General features: G+C 41.6%; 1 protein-coding gene across 4 annotated transcripts in view; it reads right to left on the minus strand.

The window, feature by feature from the left end:
- Window positions 1-24,835, minus strand: part of LOC111598404 (homeobox protein cut) — an 84,403-nt gene that overhangs the window by 43,844 nt on the left and 15,724 nt on the right. Inside the window, exon 2 of one of the 4 annotated variants that reach the window (XM_023313642.2) lies at window positions 18,930-18,972. The exons of the other annotated variants lie outside the window; for them this stretch is intronic. The gene's annotated coding sequence lies outside the window, so the exon portion shown is untranslated. The remainder of the gene's footprint in view (window positions 1-18,929; window positions 18,973-24,835) is intronic. 4 annotated transcript variants of the gene reach the window in all.

Genomic DNA, 24,835 nt, shown 5'->3' on the forward strand with positions numbered 1-24,835 from the left:
CAATGTTGTTGTTGCTGTTGTTGTTGTTGTTGTCGTCGAGCCAGTCAGTCAGTCAGCCGCGTCGGCCGCTGCCCCATGCCAGATCCCAGCACCCAGATCCCCAGATCCCCAGATCCCCCCTCCGCCTCTGTCGCCCCTGCCCCCTCCCCCACACGCCTTGTCACCCCTTTGTGCGACTATAAAAATAGGCAAATAATTATTTAAGAATTTCTTGATTAATTGGCAGCCTTGTTGTTGTTGTTGTTGTTGCTGCTGCTGCTGGTGTTGTTGCTGCATGTTTTTTTTTGCGTTTCTGTTGGCAGCAACAGCGCAATTTTAGCCAACACTTGATTGCATTTTCAATTGTTTGCCGTTATGCATTTTTGCCAATAATTTACATAAATGGCATCCTCGCATAGTTTTTGGCATAAACAACATGCCAAGCAGAGGAGCTGCAATATAAAGAACAGCAGCAACAGCAGCAACATTGTTGTTGTTACTCATGGCAGCAATTGAAGTTGCGAACAAAACAAATTTCAAACTGAAAAATAGCTGAAGAAAGGCAAAAGCTTTTGTGGCAGAAAGAAGAAAAGAGAGAGAGACAAAGTGAGAGAGAGAGAGAAAGAGAAAACGAGAGAGAGAGCGACAAAGAGAGAGAGAGAGAGAGCGCTTACATGTAAGCTACAGCTATTGGGCAAGCAAAAGCTTTATAAATAAAAGCAACTTTAAGAATGCGCTTTTGCAACTTTAAGCTTTAGCTTAAAGCTTTAGCAACATAAAGTGGGCTCAGTCCTTCTAAAGCCTGAATTGCAACTGAAATGCTTAGTCTTAGAGCATAAATTAAAGCTTTTGTTGAAGCTTCAAGTTGAAGCTAAAGCTAAGTTCATAAAAAATATATATATATAATTATATAATATATAATAATAATAATTATATAATAATAATAATTATATAATATATAAGGGATTATTTTTTCAACTTGAGTTCAGCTTTTAATAGACCTTAAGTCAAGTAAAGCGAAAGCTTAGTAAAGCTGAAGCTTTAAACTGCTTTCAATGTGCTTTCAAAAGCAATTGCTTAAAGATGCCCCACAGAAAGAGCTAACTGAAGTCACTAATTCCGTCTTACAGACTTAAGTGAGCTTTAAGCTGCTTTCGAAGCTATTCCATTTGCTCTCAATGTGCTCAATGATGATCGGCAGAACGTCGAGTTGACTAACCTGTCTCGCATAGAGCACTCAACACCTCTCACTTTCCAACATTGGAGCGGTCCGCACTCTGCACAGTCTATGCACCAATTAGCATATTTTATATCAATTCCTGTCATACATTCCACACCTTGCCAACAACGTGCGTTGTCGTCGTTGTTGCCGCCCAAACAATTCGCAAGGCAACCAGCACAAAGGCTTCACTCTATGCCTCGCTCGCTCTCTTTCGCTGTCTACACACATGTATGTATGTGCGTGTGTGTGTGTGTGTACTTATGTGTCTCGTTTATTTTTATCAACTGTAGTTTGGGCTTTTTGCGACAAACACAGAGAGCGAGAGCGAGAGAGAATCTGCAATTGCCACAGTCAGATTCACAGATTCATCTTGTCGTTCCGCATAAATAACTGTCGCAGTGCCTCCATTTGCCCCCTCAATGTCTGGCAGTTTGTCTATATGTCTGCGTGCATGCATTATTTCATTAAAGTATTACAATATTAATTCGATTTTCACTAATTGACAAGAAGAAGCAGCAGAGCAGCAGGCCCAGACCCAGACCCAGACCCAGACCCAGACCCTCTCAGTTCCAGTCTCTACGCGTTGCTTTGTCTGCCTGTCTGTCTCTGTCTCTGTGTGTGTGTGTGTGTGTGTTGATCATCATCATTGTCATCGTCATCATTTGTCGCCGCTTTTTGCTCTTCATCTTTGTCATTGCGATTCCTTGTCACAAATTCAACTTTGTCGTGGGCTGCGCCCCAAAAGACTTTCTGCCGCGGCCCAAGTGAGTTGTTGACCTGATTCCGGTCCTGGGTGGCCAGGCCGGCATGGCCCACTGAGTCGCCTGCAAGCCACCCAGCTGCCTCAGCTGCCACGCCCCCCAAAAAAGGCCACTCACAGCCGCCTTTGCTTTGCTTTCTTCTCATTTTTTTTGCCTTTTTTGCTTGCCCTGACGTAACAAAAAACACGACACGCCCGCACGCCCACCCGCCCACACACACACACACACACACTGGCAACTGGCGAAAACGCGCGCGCGAATATAATAATAATAATAAAAGAATAAAAACAAATAAAACGCAACAACAATAAGAACACAACGGCGAAATTTTCGCGCGACGCTACTGCCGGGCTCCATGGACAGAGGCGGACGCGTGCTGTGGGCGTGCCGGAAGGCGGGTGTGCCAGTGTGTGTGAGGTGCTGGGGCTGTGGCGTGGGGCATGTGTCTGTTGCGGTTTTCGTGTTGTGCGTAGCTGTCGCAGCCCCCGACAAACTGTTGCTGCCTGACCCAGCAGGACACAGGCACATGCCACATGTGCTTACCACCAGCAGCAGTTGGCATGCATCAGCGAAGGAGCTGAGTCAAGCCCAGGGCAATACCCTATCATGGCAAGTCCTCTGTGCTAGGCCAACACCGTGTTGCCAAGCAGGCCATTTGAAGCTGCAACAACTAATGCAACTGGGTCGCTTTTGTTGCTGCTGCCTCGGCATTTGCCTTGCTGTTGGCATGTTTGGCATTCTCTTGCTGTTGTTGTTGTTGTTGTTGTTGTTGCTGGCTGACCCCAAAGTACAAATCAATTGCATGTGTGTGTTGCCCGCGAGTGTATCATCATCATCAGCAACATCATCATGCTCATCTGCACATCACACACAGCGCCGGCCACGTGCGGCTTGGTCAATGCCAGCCGGCCGGCCTTGTCGTCTGTCTGAAAATTGTGTCAATTGCAGTGCCCAGTGGCCTGTCTGCACAAAACAACACGCCCACGCCCCAGCGCCAGCCCCACAATCAACCCCAACACACAGCCCACAACATGCGCAGGCCGCGCGAATATGTTGCACGCATTTCGCTGCAGATTCCCAAATTTGAGTTGCAACTGCCACAAGACTGGACTCAAGCAATGCACACAGATGATCTTCAGATATATATATGAGTTGGTCTGCATCAGAAACGCTCCCAGGGCTGCAGCTAGAAGTCCTTATGGAAACTCCTTTGGCCCGAAACTTTTGTGTCCACACAACTGTCATCAGTTGCAGCTCTGCCAAGAGTCTATCTCTCCCGCTCCCCCTCTCTATATCTGCTCCCCTGTGTAAAGTTCTAACAGGCGAGGCCAGTGGAGCTTAGCGCTTGCGGTTTCTGTTTCCGGCAGGCTCAGACTGCTGCTGTCAGTTGGCTGTCTGCAGCAGCAGCAGCAGCAGCCCGAACTCTGGCTGTGTGTGCCGCTGACCCGCTCGTTCGCCTCTGACCTTCAGCACAAATCAAATCAAAATCGATGCTCCCACGCATTTTGCCTCTTTAATGCGCTTGATCAGCGAAACAATACGAAATACAAAATACAAAAAAAAAAACGAATGAAACGAAAATAATATAAAAAGCGAGACAAGCGCTTAATTTAATTTCCTCTCAAAGCGCACAGAGAGAGAGAGAGAGAGAGAGAGAGAGAGAGAGAGAGAGAGAGAGAGAGAGAGAGGCAGCGGGGCACAATTTTTGTGAAATTCGATCGAAAGAATTATGTCGAAAGCGAACAGCAATAACAACAACAACAACAACAAAAGGCAGCGAATCAGTCAAAGCTCTTTACGCTTTTTGCATATAGGCGGGCAACAGGAAATCCATGTTTATGCTTAAATTAATAATAAAAGAGCAAAAAAAAATATCAAAAAAAAAAAAAATATATATATATATATATATATATATTCTCCCTATATATATATATTATATATATATTTGCCTGGAAAGTTCTGCATGGGTTTTCGGCTATTGGGATATCAATTGAGAAATTGAATTGTAAGAGCAGTCGCTGCTGATGCTGGCGTCGCTGCTGACGTTGACGTTGACGTCTTGGCTATATTATGCGGGGCATGAGACGCATTAATACAATAAATTATATTATGGCTCTTCCTGTTTGCCCGATAAACGAAGCGAGCAGAAAAATACAAAAAAAAAAACTGAAAAAATTGAATTGAACGTTTGTCGCTCTTTGCCTGCTGATCGTCGTCAATGGGGCATGCAACGGGGCAGCGTGCGGGGCCTGGGGACGTCAAGGGGTTTGCCATAATGAAGTCGATGATGATAATAATGCGTCGTCGTCGTCGTCGTCGTCGTCGTCGTCTTTGTCGTTCTGTTGCTGTTGTTGGGCAGATCTTGTGCGTCTGATTTGTGCAAATAATTGAAATTTGCATATAATGAATGCAGAGGCAAGGGCAGAGGCAAGGGCGGGGGCAAAGGCAAGCGAGGCAGTGCGGGGGCGTCCAGCTAGCTGCACAGTAGCTGCAATCAGAGTGGCAAAGCAAAGGTAGCTGCTGAGGCTCGCTGCGTCTATTGTCAGCTGGCACATAAATTACATTTAAGGCGACGCTTGCAACGAGTTAAAAGCGTTAAATTCATTCACAAAAAATACCAAAAAAAAAAAAAAAAACGAGGAAGAAAAGCTGCAGAAGAGTGAGCGAAATCTGTTGCAGCAGCCTTGAAAATGCTTTCAACTTTAAGTCTGATGATCTTGATCATCGGCTTGCCATATTATCATAATCAAAATCATGATGAAGTTGCGCCTACTTTCGCGTGGGCGTCGGCGTGGGCGTGTTGTCTGCCTCTTGTTGTCAAGGGCTGGTCGCAGTTGTTGCTGTTGTTGTTGCTGCTGCTAATGGCAGGCAGACGAGACAAGTTTTGACATATTTTTTGTTGTGCAGCTGTGTGTGTGTGTGTGTGTGTGTGTGGCGCATTGATGATGAGGACATGAATGAAACGCAAATGAATGAATATGCCCAGGCCCAGGCTCAGGCCCAGGCTCGGTCTCAGGCACAGGCACATTCAGCTTGGCTCACTTGAGGTCTTGGCAGACAGCTAAACAGGCACAGGCCCAGGCCCAGGCCCAGGCCCAGGCAACGCGTAGTTATTATCATTATTATGTGCCAAATAAATCGCTAAAAAGCAGCTCTAGAAACACATCTTCAGTTATTATTATACAACTTACGTGTGGGTAACCCAGTTGCCTAAATTATGTATTTTTCTTTCTTTCTATTTGTTGCAATTACCTGTGAAGGAGACAAAAAGAGGGAGAGAGAGAGAGTGAGAGAAAGACGAGGTTTAGTTTCATGTTTTGTATGACAAATAAATTACTTAAAAATACCTATCAAATAACAAATATACTATAGCTTGAAAGCTCAACAAATTCAGCTTAAATTAAAAAAATTAATTAAAATTCTAACTCAAATCAAAGCTTAAAGTTTATGTAGATAAAATTAGAAATAAATTAAAAATGCCTAAAAAAGAGATCAGCAAATTTTTTATTCAAAATAAAAACTAAAAAAAATTTTGAAATTATTTTAAGAAGTCAAAGTAGGAAATGGCTTATAAAATACCTAAAATACCAATAAAATACTAAGTATATATTTTTACATTGCAATCTTCAAGCATTAGCTACATTTGCTTTTTATTCTTGGCATTACGAATATAAAAAAGTTGAGCTTCAAACTAGAAAGTTCAGAAATCTTGAAAACTCAAAACAAAGTTGAATTTTTCGCTTCTACTGGAAATTTGTATATTTGTAAAGCAATGAATTAAAGCTTAAATATCAAAAATATTGATATTCGCATTATATTTGAGAGTATCTTGCTTTAAGGCTCAAGATTCATAAGGAAAAGTTCAATTTTTGTTTGCGAAAAATCAATTTGGAAAATTGAAATTGTTCGCAAGACTTAAGTTTTATATATATATATAATGTATATAGTTTCTAGTATATGCATTTAGTATATATAGCATGTAACATGCATATATGTTATATATGGCCTATAGCATAACTGTTTTGCCTGTATGTCTCGAGCTACTGTTGCACGTTTTCGCAAAGTTGCCAGAAAACTAAAACTAAAATTGATGAGAAATCGCTCATTGAATAGCAGCTATAAATAGATATAGATCTAGATAGATATATATATATATATATATATATATATATGTATGTTATGTATGTATACATACATATGTATATGTATGTAGCTACAGTACAGAGCTGTTGGTATTTTGCCTGAGCGCGCGTATTTCTTCCCCTTTTTTTTTGTATACTGAGCACGGGACACGTCGGTAGCCGATTAAAACGCGTCAAATAACAATTAACAACTGATGCAGATAATCAGTGAACAAAAATGTCTGAACGCGAAAACTTCTACACACACTGAGAGAGAGAAATACATGCACACACGCATGTCAGCAGCATTTGTGATAAACGACAAAATGGAATCAAATCTAAAGCTCCAAAAAAAAAAAAAAAAATAAGATTTATATATACTCTATAAGTATATGTACGATATGTGTACATATAATAGCAATGGCTACTGTCTGTATGCATGAGTGTGCGTGCGTGTGTGTCTGTGTGTGTGTAGATTTTAGTTAACACCATATAGTGCTGTGCGGAATAACAAAAGAGAACAAATACATCATCATCATCATAATTATAAAATTAAATGCTTCTTGCTTGGATATTTGTTGTTGTTGTTGTTGCTGCTGCTGCTATTGTTGTTGTTGTTGTTTTCTTGTTTTGTACAAAACAAATTTTATCAATTTTATTTGTGGCAGCAATGTGAAGGGGTGGGGCGCGCGGCAGCGGCACGTCACTTAGCCACGTCTTTGGTATGGCTGGCTTGTCAGGTGTTATAAGCGCCATAAATTGTTCAGAGTCGACGTTTATACGTAGTATTACGCGCATTTAGTGCTGCATTTCGGGAGTGTGTGGCAACGTTTAAATATTGCTAAAGATAATATATATATGTGTGCATGTGTGTGCGTGTGTGTAGAATACGGAATAATACAGAATACACAGAGTCGAATGTGTGCTTAAGATATCGCCAGCACAAAATAGCTGCCATATTTATATAGAGACGTAATCAAGTCAGTCCGTCAAGTCGGCCGTCGAGTCAGCCAACCAAACAAACCGGAGCCCCACTGATTACTGTCTATTGGTTGCCTCTTACCTCGACGACATTTCAACAGTTATAGCTACAGTTAAGTATTGTATATAAAGATAAGATTCTGTTATCTGTATATGGAATGAGTGCTTAGTGTTCAAACAAATAGGTGTATAAATAAACGGATGATACGGATGATAAGGCCTCCCCCAACACCACCCCAGCCCCAAAAAACAAAATGGCATGCAGCTAGATACATATATATATATATATATATATATATATATATACATATATATATATAGATATAGATATAGGCAAAGCTATAGCTATATCAGTTAATCGCACACACACAATTGTCATAAATTGTTTAGTTGTTGTCTAAACATGTTGAAAGATTTATGTGCCATATAAAAGAGGCGCTGTATGTATAATCATATAATGATTTGTTAGAAATCGGCCAGCTATATATATATATATATCTCATGTGTACATAGGCTATAGATACGGTTAGGCAATAGCGTCAGTTAGTTAGTTATTAAGTGCCAAACCTTGAGCTACTTTGCGGATATACCAAAGTATCTGTATCTGTATCTGTATCTGTAGCTGTATCTATATCTATAGTGCGTAGTTTCTGTGTAGAGATTGCCAGTTTATGGGCACACGGGTAATTTGTGGATCAGTGCCATGATGCATCTATAAGGTATACATATGTGTGCTTGTGTGCGCGCCAACTGTACTAACTAGCTACGAATATCGAGTGGAGAGCAGTGTAGACTAGCGAAGTATGGTAGCAAGACTATACAAATGCGTGCAAAGTGTTTTTTCAGCTCATTGGCAACTGTACTTTTCCCAAGTGTGAAGTGGAGAGTAGTGTAGACTTGTGGATACTTGTTGCACAATGTTAGCTATTAAGTTTTAAGTCATTTTAAGATAAGTGTTAATGGTTTTATCCAAAAGTAATGAGTGGAGAGTAGTGTAGACTTGCGGAAACTTATTGCAAATTGTTAGATATTAGGTCTTGAAACATTTTAAGATAAGTGCTAATGGATTTAGCCAAAAGTAAACAGTGGAGTGTAGTGTAGACTTGTGGAGACTAGTGGCAAGTCTATAAATTGATTGTCAAGTGGATTTTGTGCTAGGTGTGAGTTGAACTAGTCGAAAGTAGCGAGTGTAGAGTAGTGTAGAATTGTGAAAAAGTGTATAAAAAGTATTTAAATGCACATTCTATTCAAAAGTGTGGAGTAGACTTAGTTTGGCAGCTACTGCAGACTTCCGAAAGCATATAAAAACTTCCCTTCATATGCAAATATATACGGACATATAGCAGCTGGCATAAGCTACGTCGTAAAGCGCCCAATTTAGGAAAACTTTAAACCAATACGAACTGACAGCTCTCAATAGCACACACACACACAAACAGAGGTAGGTGTGAGGGTTCAGGCTCGGGCACTGGCCAGCGCCCAATACCAAAAAACGAGCAAGGAAAAAAATGGAAGCAGAGAAGAAATATATATGTATGTATGTATGACTATATATAAGCATATATCTATACACACAATATGTATTGAGCGCATGTTTATGTATAGCATGTGTATAGATACGTATGTACACACACACACACACACACACAGACACATATCTTTACATATATATAAAAAGCAAAATCCCTACAATAAAATGGGGCGGAGCACAAGTAGCAGCAGAGCAAAAAAAAAGAAGAAAAAAGTCAGTAAAATAAGCAGAAAGCACAAAAAAACGAAGCGAGAAATGAAAAGCAAAAGAAAAATCTGCCAAGTGAAAAGAAATTGGAGTCGCAGTCAGTAGCAGCAGCAGCAGCAGAGGCTGGGGCAGAGGCAGAGCCAGCGGGGATGCTGCTGAATGGAAGGCAGCAGCAAATCCTGATGCTCCAAGCGTAGCTCTATCTCTCAATGTGTATGTGGATGTGTGTATATGTGTGTGTGTGTGTGTGTGTGAGTGTGCGAGCACTCGAATAAAATCGAATAAGCATAAAAACGCATGCCATATAATATGTACGTATGCGTGTGCCTGTGTGTGTGTGTGTGTGTGATGCTCTCTGTCGCTGTAAGTATATAAGCTAAAGCTTTAGCTGCTGCCACTGCGCCTGTGTGCGTGTGTGCGTGAGTGTCTTCGTATGGGATACACACGTCTAAGCTGTTAGCTTTGGCTCTGGATTTGGGTTGGCTGCGCCTCCAACGCATATTCAATAATGACATAAATAAGGACACCCAAACCCACACACACACACACACACACACACACACACACACACACCTACTTATATATGGCACCTAAAAGCAGGCTACTTTATACCCGCTCTACCTCATTTTCGCACAGTGTATTGCGTGCAGTCGATAGCATTTCTTTCTTCAGCTGCCTCCCTTATGCCTCACACTTAACTTTCTTCTATTTTTTTTTGTATTCTTTACACATGGTACATAATATATAATATATATATCGACGCTCGAACTACCGCAACGCCCCCTTCCCACCCACCCCTGTGCTACTCAACGCTGGTTGGGCGCAAAAAAAATAACGAAAAACTTGTCAACCTTTAGCCAAGCCCGCCGCCCTTCAATTCGAAGAGCCCCCCAAAAAAACAATAACAACAACAACATCATCAACAAAAAGGCAGCCAAAACCCGACGAAGGGCATTGAGTCTGTGTGTGTGTGTGAGAGAGAGAGTGAGAGAAAGAGAGCGGCAGGCTACACGACGACACGAAGCAGCGCCCCAGCCCTAGAGTTTGCTGTTGTTGTTGGTGCTGCTGCGACGTCGACGCTAACGTTGGCGCTGCTGCCGTTGATGGCTTCCCAATCGAAATCGATGTTGGTATGTATTACGTTTTCTTCTTCCACTTTTTTTCCGCTTTTTCTTTTTTCGGCAACCACCCGTGGCAGAAAAAATTCTTTGGCGCTCTCTCACTCTCTTCTACTCACACTATTTCGCTCTTTCTCTCTTTTGGCTTGTGCTCAATAGGAACAACAGTAAAATAAAGAAATCGCGTTCCTTTGGCAAGCTTTAAGACAACGCTTTAAGGCGCTGTTGACGCTGCTCTCAGCGGCTGCTGCTGGTGCTGTCGCCGCCGTCGCTGCTGCTGCTGCTGCTGATGTTGCTGTTGCTGCATTGAGCCGAGTGAAAGTGGCGCTGGCGTTTTTATGGCAGTCTGGCTGCTGATTTTCTGTTCCCCACTCATTTTTATAAAAATTCAATACATGCGCTAAAGGGAGAAAAGGACGACAACTGCGCCCAGAGAGAGCGACGGCGAAAAAAAAGTCAAGTAAAACGAAAACGAAAAAAAAGTACCGTACACACATACATATATCAAATTGGATTGGATTGGTTTTGGGTTCTTCGGTGGGGTAAAGTGGCGTCGATGATTATTGGGTGGTTCTCGGGTACTATTTTTTGTTGTTGCTGTTTTCCTTTTGTTGATTGGCTTTGACGGGGGGAGAAGGCAGGGCAGACGTATGCTTCATTTAACATGTATTGGCAGCCATTGGGCGCTACTAGGTAAGTAACGGTTTTTAGCTCCTGTTGTTGTTGTTGTTGTTGTAGAGTTTCTTTTCTTTGCTTTTGCTTTTGCGTTTTGCTGCTCGGCTCGCATAAAAATTGAGCGTCAATTGAATTCGATTGGGCGAACGCGACGCACGAGCGAGCGTGCGTATGTGTGTGTGCGTGTGTAGGGAGCCAATGCGAAAAAAAGAAGCAGAGGCAGAAGCAGCAGCGGCAGTGGGTAGCAAATGCTGTTAACCTTTAGCACATAGTACACTCATACGCACACGCACTTATGTGTGTGAGTGTGTGTGTGTGTATGTATGGATTGCTTTCAATATTATTGGCAACGCCTTTTCGCCTTGCGTTATGTACAACAGGCACTTGTATTGGTATTATTGAAACGACTTGCTATTGGTTTTCGCTACGTGCTTGTTTGTGAGGGCCTATGTATTTGTGTGTGTGCGTTTAGCTTAAGTGACATGACCAGTGCCTAAGTAACTCAGTTACATAGTAATAATCGTATGATATATTATTAATACTATTGATAAAAAAATCCCAATCATTAGCAAATATTTTCCCATGACTCAATTGGCGCTAAATGATATTTCGCTTATCTTTTAAAGCGCAGCACAAGCAATGATTCAGATATAGGAAAAATAATAAGCATATATATGTATATATATAAATATATATATTTATGTTTAGCTTGTGATTCATTGATTTCACAATTTTATACAAATATTTATAAAAGTAAAAATTTTAATTAAATGAGCGAAGAATTAAATAAAAGTAAACAATGAATCTTTTAAGCATTTTAAATAAATAACAATATTTTTTAATAATTAAATGTTAACATTAAATTATAAATATATATTTTAAAAAATTTAAATAAAATATATATTTAACTAGAAATTTGAAGAAAGCTAAGTAAATAGCTTACAATTATAATTTAATAATTTTTTTTATTTTATATTATAAAAACTAAAAAAATAAATTATTAAATTGTTTAAGGCAAGTAAATAATACACAAATGTACAATTATTTTTAAATAAATATATTATTAGCTTTTAAGCAATAGTTATTAATCTTGAAATTAAAATTGTGAAAAATATATGTATATAAAATATATAAAAAGTGAAATATGGTTAGCTTATTTTAGAATTTTTTTGATAAGCGTAAAAGTTGTCAGCGACACTTGAAGCTAAGTCCTGGCTAAAGCCATAGAATAAACGAGCACATATGCACACACACATTCATACATATATACACATACATATATGTATATGTTTATGTAAGCACGTGTCCATTGGCGCCGCCCGAAAGCCTCCTCTCAACCCCACACACACTCACACAGAAGCACACAAGCACGCAGCGATCGACCACATTCCACTCGGTCGGGGGCTGCAAGTCAATATTTAACAGGCTAAGGCTGCCAATGTGTGTATCACACACACTCACACAAACGCACGCAGCTACACATACGCTACATATACACACACATGCATGGGCAGGCGAACGAATCAGCCAGTACAAGTGGCCGTGTGTGGCGGTGTGTGTGTGTGCGCGCCAGTCAATAACATCCAATCAGGTTTGTTAAAAATCTATCTATATATGATGTTCATGATGACGGCGACGCAGTCGATGTCCGCACACACACACATTCGCACACACAAGCACTCAAACACAAGAGAGAGCGTCGCTCAACGACAGCGACGTCGACCCCTTGCCAAAGAACTGGCTCAGCTCAGCTCAGCGCAGCTCAGAGTGCAGGATACTGTCGAACGTGCAGCGCTGCTGGCGCGACGCTCCGCCCCGCCCCGCACCCAAGCGTCGCGTGTGTGTGTGTGCCTCTTTCATTCATTTGCTCTGGTTCTACGTATTGAACATACATTGAACGTACACACACACATAAACAGAGAGACGTATGTGTCTTATCAGCTGCAGCAAAGCAGGGCCCTCTCTCTCACTCTCAGCAACACACACACACACAGAGAAGCATGGAGTGTTGTCGCGAGAGCGCAACACAATGCCTGCTCGCTCACTCACTCGCCTGCTGTGGCTCAACGGAGGCTCGCTCGTTTTCTCTCTCTCTTTCTCACTCACACTCTTTAATACTCTCGTACGTACGCGCTCACCGCACATTCCACTCAATGGCCCGTTTTGTATTGAGCTTTATTTTCGAGTGCTTTACTCAGCAGCCACTAAAATTTTATTTTCTTTTATTTGCTGCAGCTCACGCTGTTCTGGTTGTTGTTGTTGGTTGCAGTTTCTTGGCCAAAACTTGCAAGCCAAGTGCAGTGCGAGCGAGAGCGACAGTCAAAGCAGGCGTCGCAGCGACGTCGCGGCATGAGTTTGAGTTAGTTTACTTATTGTTTTTGTATTTTCTTCTTTTTTTCGCTGTTGTTGTTGTGTTGCTCCTACTTGTTGTTGTTGCTGCTGATTGATTTTCCATAATGCGAGCGCCAAGCACCAAATGCGACTCTCTCTAACTGTCTATGTAAGCGAGTATGTGTGTATGAGTGGAAGCGTGCAAATGTGTGTGTGTGTGTGAGTATATCGAACGCACAGCCAATAGCAAAAATTTCCAATTGCGTGCGATTTTCCAATCAAAATGGCACAAGCAAAAAAAACGAAGCGAAACATAAACGACAGCTGCGACGCCGCTGTCAGCGTTGGCAGCGGCAGCAGCAGCAGCAACGCAAAGGGGCGTATGAGACAGCGTACATACATGTATGTGTGTCCGTGTGTCGGTGTATGTGTGTGTGTGTGCGAGGGATGCAAGCTCACACATACACATATGCGAATAAAATAAAAACGTATAAAAAAATATAACAGCAACTCCAGCACTCAAAAACGAATCGATGCGAACGAACGAGCGACCAACCGACCATGCCCAACGCCCCTCCTCCCTAACCGCCCACCAATGAAGCATAGACCCTGGAGCCGAGCTGTGCAGCTCTATGTGGCCTGGGCTGTCAGAGGAGTTGGGTTAAGGGTTGATGGCGGGGGTCGCCGAGCGAAGGCAGCGGCAAGTTGGATGGGTGGCCGGTCGGATAGGGACGTGTGTGGGGGGCGAGGGGGTCCGAGCGCAGCGACTTGTGCGCATCTCTGACATATTTCCAATATCATTGGTCGATAAATACCGAAGCAAACGAATCGAAACGAAACGAAACGTACGAAATGCCAGCAGGCAGGAGCATATAGAGCCCTACACACACACAGGCACACTGGGAAAAGGACATTGGGGCGCGTCAGCAAGAAAACCAAAAAAAAAAACAACAAAAAAGAAAAAAAATACGTTAAAAGGAGGCAAACATCGCATCCAGAGGGCTCCTACTACTTATATATATATATATATATATATATGTATATATATATTTATTTATATATATTTGTAGAGATATCCATGTGTGTGTATGCATGTGTGCGTGTGGCACATAGCTTAGTTAGTTAGGTTCCAAGTTTGTAATCATTTTGATTACAGCTAGCGACCTCTCCATGCGATTCTCATTTATATATATGAAATATTTCAAGTCAATTAAGCTTTGACTCATATGAACTTTTAGATCTTTTTGCTATGAATGCAATAATATAAAAGTTTGGGATTGTAAATTAAATAAAAATAAATTTTAGTTAATTTATATAAGGTGAAATTAAATTATACAAAATATTATTTAGACTTTCTCTACAAGTTTTCAGTTTTTATAACAATCTAAACTATTTTATTTTGAGCTTCTTTCAATTTATGGTTGCGACTTTGGGTTTCACCAACATTTTCTATAAATCATATCGAATTACTGCTAAGTTTTAATAAGTTCCATAATAAGAAGAGTTCATTGCTATGCTATAAGGATCTAAGGATCTAAAGGCGCATAATAAAACAGCGGAAGAGGCAAAAGCAACTGAAAGATAAGCGCAAGTTACGGCCTTTAACTGTTAGCTAGAGTTATCGATTAGTATAGCTATCGATAACTGGCTACAATTATCGATTGGCTGCAGCCTAATGCAGAAAATGCCAGAGCAATGCAGCTGGAGCGAGCTGCCAATAGCGTTCGTTGGCAGACATTCCTGACCTGAACTGTGGCCAGGATCTGGGCAGGGCGGGGCAGGGCCACGGGACAGTGGCAGTGGCAGTGGCAGAGCTGGGGCTCGGCTGGCACAAGTTGGGAGTCGGTGTCGACGCACTCAGAGCGTCGAATGCGGTGGCTTATGCCTAGCCTGATTGTAACTTGCTTCAGGTTCTCCTCCGCGTCGTCCTCGTCGTCACAACGAGCAGAAGTCTGTGTGCGGGACGAAGGATGACGATGACGATGACGATGACGACGACGACGGCGACGACGACGACGACGACGACGACGACGACGACGACGACGACGATGACGACGACAATGTCCTTTCACATTTGTCGTTTTAGCCGAGACGATGGCAGCACCAGCAGCAGCAGCAGCAGCCAGGCAAACCCTCTAGCTTCCCTCGCAGTCTGTTGGCTGCGCTGTCGCTGTCTCTGTGAGAGCGCCGACTGCTGGGCGGTACAGCAGATGAAGAAGCACAAGCACCAGGGGCGCGGCAGTGGTAGGCGGCAGGTCAGAGCGGTGGAAGGACGGACGGGGCGCATGGGGCGCACGGGGGCCTTCGCTTGTCTGCTACGCTGTCTGCCCGACCCAAACTGCTGCCAATTTTTATGCGCTCCCTATTTTTATCCGAGTTTCGTTTCGTTCGGGTTTCCTTTTTGTTTTGCCTCCTCGTCTTTTTTCTTTTCTTTTTTTTTTTTTTATATCTTTGCTCCCTAGTTGGGAGCAGCCCTACACCTCCCCATCCCCAACCCCTGCTGCAGCTGCTGCTTTATTTTATTTCATCTTCACTTTCGGGTTTCTGTCTCCTGTTTTTGTTTTTTTTTTTTCGCTTTTCTTCTTATTTTTTATGGCCGGCTGCTGTTTCTTTCTGACGCTCGTCGAATGTGTATAGATTTTTCTGGCTGGGTGGCTCAAGCTGTGGGAGGAGCCGTATATTTCGATTCAAGGATATTTCTCAATATGTGTAAAAAGAGAGAATATATATCTATATATATATATCTATATATATGTATGCTTGTCTGTGTGTATATAAATACACAAGCGAAATGAAGAAGTGAAAGAAAAGACAGGAAAAATTGCGAAAAGCTCTCAAGAGCTGCCTGGTTGGGTGGTTAGGGGCACAGTTAGGGAGCTGCTGCTGCCGCTGCTGCTCTCTGTGTCTGTCTCTCTGCGTGTGTGTGTGGGAGTGGTTGGGAGTGGAGCTGAGGGCTGGGGTTGGGGGCCTGGCTGCTGCCTGTACTTGATTGCGCGCGTTAGCAAAAATGAAAATCGAGCAGCAAACGAGGAAAAGGAAAAAAAAGGAAGAAAATCGCGGCATATAAGAAAAATTTATTTCTTTTTCGAGCGCGCAGGATTTCTGCCATTTGTATATAGAGAGCACACACACACACACACATTAGCTGTGTGTGTATATGGATTGCTATGTGGCTGGCATTCTATGCACTAGCAATAAATCGCCTTTGCTGCTGCTGCTGCTGCTTCCTCTTCTTCTATTTAATAAATGTTACCTTCTCTTCTTTACATACTACTACTAGCTACCCCTCTCTCTCTTCCTCTCTGTCTCTTTTTCCCTTTTTGTGTGTGTTTATATGATTGGTTAGCAATTCATTTTCAAGTGTAGCCACTACACTGCGCCAAATCATGTGTAGGTAAAATCTTTGACAGAGTTTCTTTCTATTTTGCATGTTTTCTTTGTAAGCCTAACCTACACTGAGCAAAAATGTTTAATTAAAGAATAAAGAATTCTAATTATTTGTTCGATTTAATTAATTGCTATTTCTTACTTTTCTTATTAATTTTGCAATATATTTTTATATATGTTAAAATTCTTATTACATTTTTATGTTTTTATTTTTTAAATATTTTTAAAAAATATATATAAAAATTTATAAAAAAAAAAACAGAAAATAATATATATAAATAAACATTAATTTAAAAATATTTATATATTTTTTAAAAATATTTTTAAAAATGTTTTGAGATTCTTATTTATTTAATAGATATTTTTTGTCTATTTTTGTTTATATTTTTATATGTTTGTTAGGTTTTATTTTTGATTATTTTTATAGCTTTATATTACTTTTATATATTTCTTATAAACTTTTTATTATTTTTATCTGGCTTATCAATTTCTATAATTCTTGTTTATATATTGTTATATAATTTTAAAACATGTTTGTTATTTTTATATATATATACAAAAATAATATTTTTTTTTTAGATTAATTTTAAATATTTACTTTCAATATTAATTCTAATTTAATTTTCATATGTTTACTTTTTGCATGTAGCAATCAGAGTTTGTTATATAACTATATATATATATTTGATTTGATTTGTATTTGTTGGTCTCTTTAGTTTTGTGCCTTTTGTGTGTTCATCTGCGATCTTAGCTAAACATCCGGTGTTTAACAAACGCACAATGAGAGGCTCCACGAGCTAAGTTGACTTAAATCATCAACATCTCTGTCTTGCTCGCCCTATCTCGCTGCCTGTCGCTGGCCAGTTAGTCGTTAGTCGGATAATAATCATTAGTATGATCAATTGCGTGGCCAAAAAAGCGAATAAGAAGATGGGAAAGAAGAGGAAGAAGTGGTTGAGGAGCCCGTGGGGGGAGGGACGAGGTATTTCAGAAAAAGTGTTGCGTTTAACTGGCAAATCAGTTTGGGTAGTTAGCCGCAGCGGACGTGGCGGCGGAAAGCCACTTAATTGAATTCGATTTGTAGACGCGTTCAAATGGAGCGAGTCGCTGGCATGTCAATGTAGAACAAACGGAAGTCCAAAATAAATTGAAAGCCATCCGCAGCAAGTCCAAGTCCCAAGCCGCCGTCGAAGTTCGTAGTCGAAGTCGAAATCAAAGCAATCAGCGCAATGAAAACAAAAGGCAAACAGTCGAACAGCTACAGCTAAAGATTTTTATAGTTGTTGTGTGTGGGTAGCCCCTGACGAAGTCGTCGTCGACGTCGTCGTCGTCGTCGTCGTCATCATCTCGTCTCGCTTCCTGTTTTCATCATAAAAAATCAAAGTAATAATGCGTGTACTTGCGTTTGCCACTTTATAGATTTATTAGGCACACACACACACACACACTCGCAGAGTAATGCCCGCCACATGAGATTTTTATGCTCAACGGAAATTCAAATTAAAAATGCTCCGTAGGGGCAGAGACTCCTGCTCTCGTTGCGCGTGGGGGCTGAGGGCTGCGGGACTGCGGGACTGCCCCTACTCACTTTATAAGGGCTGGCTGACAATGAAGCCGGAGCATCATTGCAAATGATGCATTCGCTTGTTTTTAATTTGATTTCTCAGTTCAGCTCAGTTTCACAATTTGCATAAGGCGAAAAGTTTTTAGGAGAAAAACAACAAAAGCAGTAAAAAAAACGCACACACACAGAGAAAACTGTACCAAATCGAAGAGTCCAAAAACGAAAGATGCGCGGGCGTGCATATAAATCAAAATGTGGACTTAATGCACAACATTATGATATATATACATATATATATATATATATATATATATATATATATATATTTATATATATGTATATACATTTGTGTGTTTTTTTTTTTCTGTGTTCTGATCGCGTTTCCCGATCGACTTCCTTTTCAGGGGTTGCGCATTGCGCAGACGCAGCCGCTGCCTAATTAAAGGCAGCCTTTTGTTGCTGTTGTTGTTGTTGTGACATGATCATCATCATCAACAGGCAACATGCAACTTCACACACATCTATTTTTGGTGTCAGGCCAAATACAAGAATTCGAATTTGTTCTCATGTTTGTTGTGTTCTGCTGCTGCTGCGATGATGTCAAAGGTGCGCGGAAATTGTAGCCATTAAGCACTGTAGCTATCTGAGCGCAAGCTGTGAGCGGGGCTAACTTATCGATAGCATATGTCAGCCACAGCTGCAATCGATATATGTGAGCTAGCTGCTTAGCTGGAAAGTTGCTGCAGAGAATCAATAGTTATCGATATTTAGTCGAACTACCGATAAATTCGTATTATAATGTAAATTAAAAGAAAATCGATACATAATCTAACTATAACTGATCGATAAATTCTTATTCTTATGTAAACTGAAGGAAACGCTAAGTAAATACATAAATCAATAGTTATCGATACATAATCGAACTACAGCTCATCGATAAATGTATATTGCAAAGTAAATTAAAAGAGTTCAATCGACTTAAATCTTTTTTAGAGATTAATTATAAGTATTGCTTACTAATCGATTATCGATAAGCGATTAAATTTACTTACGAGCTGGCCTTTATATATGGAGGAAGAGTAAGAGTTCACATACCTGCAAGACAGAAAGAAATGAGTAAATTAGTTGAGTGCAAAACAAGCTGAGATGAATCGATTAACGGCTAAGCAATTTATCGGCTACCCGAAGCCAACGTCCCCCTTGCAGTTGAACTTTGACGCTCGTTCGCATATTTTGTGGCACATTTTTTTGGTCGAGTGCCGGTCACACGCCCAACTCCCGCCCCTGTGCCTTGTGTGTGTGTTGGCATTTGTGGATTGTGAAATTTAAGTCAACAGAAACGAACCCCTTTGAAGCCCCCATGCAGAGCGCTGCTCAAGCCTTTAACACAAGGGTTAGACCAAAAAGGCAGATGCCGCTAGACTTTCAATGCGATTATAAAAGCAACACGAGGCGGGGCGAACAAGAAGTAGAAGATGTAGTCAGTTTGTTGTGGGCCTTGAAGTTGCTTTATTTGAGTTAAAGCTGCCCAACTGTTGCCCCAAAAACAAGCAGCGGCAGCAGCAGCAACAACAACTGCGCCACAGACTGTCAGCAGTCAGTGTGGCAAAATGTTCTAATTAAAGCCGGCAGTAAAAAGGCGGCGCACAGCCGAAGAATTGTGCCAAAAGGCGAGGACGACGACGACGCCGACGACGACGCCGACGACGACGCCGACGACGACGACGACGACGACGACGACGTCAGTGTCGGCAGTGAAAAACTAACCTCAGACAACAAACAATAATGAAAATTCTAAGCAGACGACAGCCAAGCGCAGAGAAAGCGAGAGAGAGAGAGAGAGAGGGAGAGAGAGGGACAGAGCGAGAGAGCTACGAAAGGAAAACTAGCAAAAAGAAATTAAATTTAAAGAAAAGCGGCAAAAGCGACGTCAAGTTTTGTATAGCAGAGCGGCAGGCGCACACACACACACACACAATTAAGCACACACAGCTAGCTTCCTCCTCGCCACGCCCCCTTCTGGCAGTTGGCAGCAAAAGTAGCAAAAATTAGTAGCAAAAACTGCCTGCCACACAGAGTGGGGCAACATTGCAGGCAGTGCTGCTTAGCTGCCAGCTAGCACACACACACACACACACACACACACATTTTTAAGGCATTTTGCTGGCTTTCTTAAACTTAGCCAATGGCAGGCAGTTGGCTAAAAAGGCTGCCAACAAACGTAACCCACGTCCTTGAGCTTCAAAAATGGCGACAGACTCGACTGCTTGACTCTCTCGCTCCCACTCACTCGCGCTCGCTCTCTCTGTCTCGCTCTAGGCCTGAGCTTTAAGACAACGAGCAACAGTTTAAAATGCGCTACAAATATTCGTAGCATACATTTAAGCCAACTCCGTGTGTGTGTGTGCATAGTTTAAAGACTCAAATAGCAGCTGTTGTTCCAACACACACACACACACACACTCAACACACACTCACACACACGCACTTTTAATTACGCACGTTTTGCGGCGGCGGCAAAACAAAAATCACAGCCGCAACTTAGGCGCAGTTTCTATCTCACTCTCTCGCACTCAGCCTCTCCCTCGCACACACTAGGCGTCTGTCTGCCTCTTCAGCCTTGTGCGTCTCAAAAAAGCCGCAAAACGCATGTGTTGGCTGTTGCGTGTATGCAGCACATGTCCTTGAAAGTTTTTGGCATAGTTTTTGGCCAACAAAGCAGCAGCCGCAATGTTAATGTGCCTATAACTGTAACTGCCTGTGTATTAGTCTGTCTGCGTGCGTGTGTGTCTGCCTCTGTGTGTGTGTGGGTTAATGACTTGTGTACAGCGTGTGGCTGCTGCAGCTGACAGTCTGGCAACGCTGTCTCAAATTAAACACTTGAACTATGTGCCTTGACAGCCACTTAAGTGCGTCTCGCTTCCTCCACTCTTCCACTCTTCCACTCTTCCTCTCTCCCTCTCTCTCCCCATCTATTTGCCTTTGGCTAGTTCCTGGTAAAAACCAGGCACGGCTTATCAACAGCCGCCGATCGGCAGCGGGACGCGTCCGCATGATATGACAGAAATTATGACTTCATAATGCCAGCGAGCTGCCCATCAGCTCGTTAAACTAACCTCCGCCTGTTAGACAGAAGCGACCCTTGGCAAGGCGAAAATTCAATAGAAATCAGCAGCGATAACTAGCCAAACACACACACACCCACACACACACACACACACACAGCCAGAGAGGCCAAAAATTGTAGGCAATTAAAAGTGCGCAAAGTTTTGCCTTGTTTGAGTGGGCGGAGCGGGATTTGGGCGAGTTGCCATTCGTTTTTAGACAACGTTTTTGACATTATTTCATAATTAAAGGGCAGTAAGTGAGGGGGTGTGTGTGTGTGTGTGCGTGTGTTACGCCATGCAGAGGGTTGCATTATCAGCTCTTTGCAAATTATGATTGGGGCACATTAAGTCAAGAGGTGTGTGGGGCGAGCCCCATAAATCTGTTAGTGTGTGGGCACTGATAAACGCCATTAATAAGCTTTGATGGCCTATTAAACGTTTAACGATATGAAAGTAGTTGCGAGGGCAAAGCGAATGCTATAGAGATAGAATATCTAGCAGAAATCCAATTCGAAAGCTAATTGTAATTGACTTGGCACACATGAGGCAACTCTGTCAAGCAAATGAAACGCGAACTCAAGCAGAGTTGTAAATTTTTAATTTAATTGAACTATCTGGCAACGTCAAGCATGCAAAATTTAGATGTGGCAACATTCGCACAGCGGGGATTAGCGAGTCGCCCACACAGCAAGGGCGCGAGGCGGCGGCACGGACTTGCCAATAGGCAATCGAATAGCAGCTTATGCCAGATCTATATGTATATATATATATATATATATATATATATATATATATATATATATATATATATATATATATATATATATATATATATATATATATATATATATATATATATATATATATATATATATATATATATATATATGTGTATATCTGAATTATTTATTTGGTACATAAGCTGAGCAATTTGCTATGGGGGAGCACTACGAAATCGTGTCTACTTATAAAAAGTTTTTATGACAACTTTGCGTTCTTTTGTTTCGCGCCGTGTCTCATGGCAGATTTTCAATACAGTTTGATACACGGCCAAAACAAAACAAAAAAAAATAAATAAATAAATAAAAATTAAAAAAAAAGGCAAATTTATGTGGTAAAATTTATTTTCTTGGTCGATCGAAATATTGTGAAATCAAAAAAACAAATAAATTAAAAGCCACAAGAATATATATATATAAACATATATTTATACGAGGCACGAGTGTGTGTGTGTGTGTGTGTGTGTGTGTGTGTCACACACTCGCACAATGGCAGCAATGCGCTCTAGTTCCCAGCAAACACAATGGGGCCCAGCCGCCAGCCGCCAGCCCCACCTCACCTCGCCCAGCCACCCACAGCCAACCGAAACTATGCCAAATTCAACTGAGAACTTGGTTTCAAATTTATTTTCATTTTCAAATTCAAATTCAAATTCTATCGATGTGTGTTGGATATTTTTGATCGAACTGTGGGATTGTCTCGTTCGCTTTTTGTCACATCTATTTGCCTCTTGCTCCCCCTCTGTCTCTCTCTCTCTCTTGCTCTGTCGCTCTGTCTGCCTTTCTCCTTTGATATACGTATATTTAGTACGATATAATACCTTTTAATTTAATATGCAGCTGACGTGCGCTCTATGATGTGGCTGTCTCGGCTATCGAACGAGCTATCGAGCGATACACACACTCACCCCGCAGCCCCTCTGCCCCTCTGCCCCACCGCCCCGCTTGCCCACTTTTCTTCTTTTGTCTCTGGCTCATTGGGGCTTTGTCCGTGTGTGTGTGTTGTTGTGTTCGAAAATAAAATAAAATAAATCGAAATGACAGATCATTAAAATTTACAACAACACCAAAAGCAAAGCAATACTCAGACAGGCAGCAAGTTGTGGACATTATTTTCTGCCGCCCCAAAAACAAAAACAAAAGCAAAAAAAAGGAAAATAATATGAAAATGCGAGCCCCACTTCCCGCCTCTCTCACCGCACTGCCCCGCCCACACTGTCGCCGCCGCCGAGTTATATTTGTCGTTGTCGATCAGTTTTTATGTCGTTCGATATGGCAGAAGCGAAAATTTTTATTAGCCTGCTGTTCCACAATGCCCCCAGTGGCACTGCCAGTGCCAGTTGCAGCCGTCGTCCCAAGTGGACGCCGATGGCTGCCAAGCAAGTGCAATTTGTGGTTATGCATGTTTACACATGTTCTGCATTGTGTGCTGGCCGCACTTGCCTCTGCGCTTCATTCTTAGGCGCATTTTGGCCAGTGTAGAGTTTGTGTCGCCTTTGTAGAGCTTAGCCGGAGCATGCAATGCTCAGCACAGCTTAACAACATTGCCATGCATCGTTTAAGCTAGTCGTGTAGAGTTTGTAGACTTTGTAGAGTTATGTCTGATCACATTCTGAGGGCATCTGCGGTTTTTTAACTATATTATTTATATTATATTCCGCCATAGCTAGTGTAGAGTTTTGTGTAGAGTTTGTATCGTGTGTAGAGTTTTTCTATGAATACAGTTTCACTTATTATCTCTAGCACGCCTGCTTTGTATGACCTCGACGAGTGTAGAGTTTTGTGTAGAGTTTGTAGAGTTTGTAGAGTTTATCGAATTCAAGTCAATTGAGTTTGCAGCAAGTGTAGAGTTTGTAGAGTTTATGGAATTGAAGTCAGAATTTGCAGCATGTGTAGAGTTTTGTGTAGAGTTTGCAAACATTGTAGAGTTCAAGCTGATCATGAACGTTTTCCACACATGGCCTAGGCTACAATTTTGGAAGATCTATGTGCTGAGCTTGTAGACTTTGTAGAGATCAACAAACAATAATAGCATAGAAAATCTCCTGAAACTTTGTATGACTTGAAGCGCGTGTATAGTTTTGTGCAGAGTTTGGAGACCTTGTAGACTTACGTAGATCTCTAGCTAATCATAAATGTTGTACACTTTGTAGACTTTCACATATGCATATATCTGTATCTAGATTTTATGCATATGCGCATTTTGCTTCACGGCTACCAAAGAACTGCTCGATTTTCCCGCCTTGTCGAGCTCATAAATTAATAATGGAGGCGCTTGAGAGCCGCCTGTCGCACCAACACAAAATACATTAAAAAATATAAGTGTGTGTGAGTGTGTGTGTGTGTGTGCTGCTGCTTTTTTTGTATTCTCAGCTTCCCGCGAGACACGCATGCAAGCAAATGCATAATATTTACGCCTATAATTTTTCTCTAATATTTTCAACAGCTGACATCAAGTAACACCAAAGACTCGCTAAGCGAATGGGTGTGCGAGCGTGTGTGTGTGTGTGTGTATAATTGACACTCAATTATTTTAGGGGGGAACTTTTGTGGCATTATGCGCTGGCATTATCTGAGCTACTTAGCGGCGTTCAACTGCCACTTGTTGGAGGCCGCCCGCACACACCCGCAACCGAAAAATTGAACTAGCTAATAATACAACAACAACAACAACAACAACAACAATAACCACTTGAGCCACACACACAAAAGATTTCCGCTGACAAAAAAAAACAGCAGCAGCAGCAGCAGCAGTTGAAGATGAAAACAACAAAAAACCGAAACGACAAAACAGAAATACCAAAATCAAAAAAATATATATAAAAAAGAAAAACAAAAAAAAAACAGACAGCAGAAAAAACTTTTAAGAAACCCCATCAGATGATCTACAAGAGATCTGTGTGCTTCTCTCTCTCCCGCTCGCTTTGAGCAGCAGCAAGAAAAATTGAAGCGCGATTGATCACATTGATCGCTGTTGCCCGGACAGGCAGGCTAAACAGCAAAGTATTTAGTAAATGACAAGAGAGACAGAAGCGTGGTGGTGAGGGGGGAGCACATTGTTGCTCAAGTAGT

This window comes from Drosophila hydei, unplaced genomic scaffold (assembly GCF_003285905.1).
Source record: "Drosophila hydei strain 15085-1641.00,03,60 unplaced genomic scaffold, DhydRS2 tig00000232-arrow-arrow-pilon, whole genome shotgun sequence".
Classification (NCBI taxonomy): domain Eukaryota; kingdom Metazoa; phylum Arthropoda; class Insecta; order Diptera; family Drosophilidae; genus Drosophila; species Drosophila hydei.